We start from the raw sequence: 452 nt of genomic DNA, 5'->3' as shown, positions 1-452 counted from the left end.
GAGTTATAGAAAAACTTAAACTATATATAACATGATAAAAATATCTATGTATAAACAATTTTAGACATGATACATAATGTTAGAATGTAATGATAGGATATAAACTTTGTTGTTATTGTTAGTAATAGATATATTTAATCTCACTTTTACATTATTTTTATTTATAGATTCAGGTAAAAGATATCCTAAAAAAATTTTGTCTAGAGAATATAATAAGTTTGAATTTTTTAAAAATTTTAACTAATATGTGCTCTAAAATACGTGTTTATATTATTGAGGAAGATTATATAAAAAATATAAAATTCCTCTTTAATCATTTGTGGAAAAGATACAGCGACTCTCAATAATTTAAAATTTTGTATTTGGTCCTTAATCATTCAAGTAATTGATTTAATCAGTCTTCAACTATTTAAATAATTAGTTTAAGTAATATCTGTAAACGATGATTTGTT

Source organism: Arachis ipaensis, chromosome B01 (assembly GCF_000816755.2).
Source record: "Arachis ipaensis cultivar K30076 chromosome B01, Araip1.1, whole genome shotgun sequence".
In the NCBI taxonomy this organism is placed as follows: Eukaryota; Viridiplantae; Streptophyta; class Magnoliopsida; order Fabales; family Fabaceae; genus Arachis; species Arachis ipaensis.
This window is presented reverse-complemented; position numbering follows the sequence as displayed.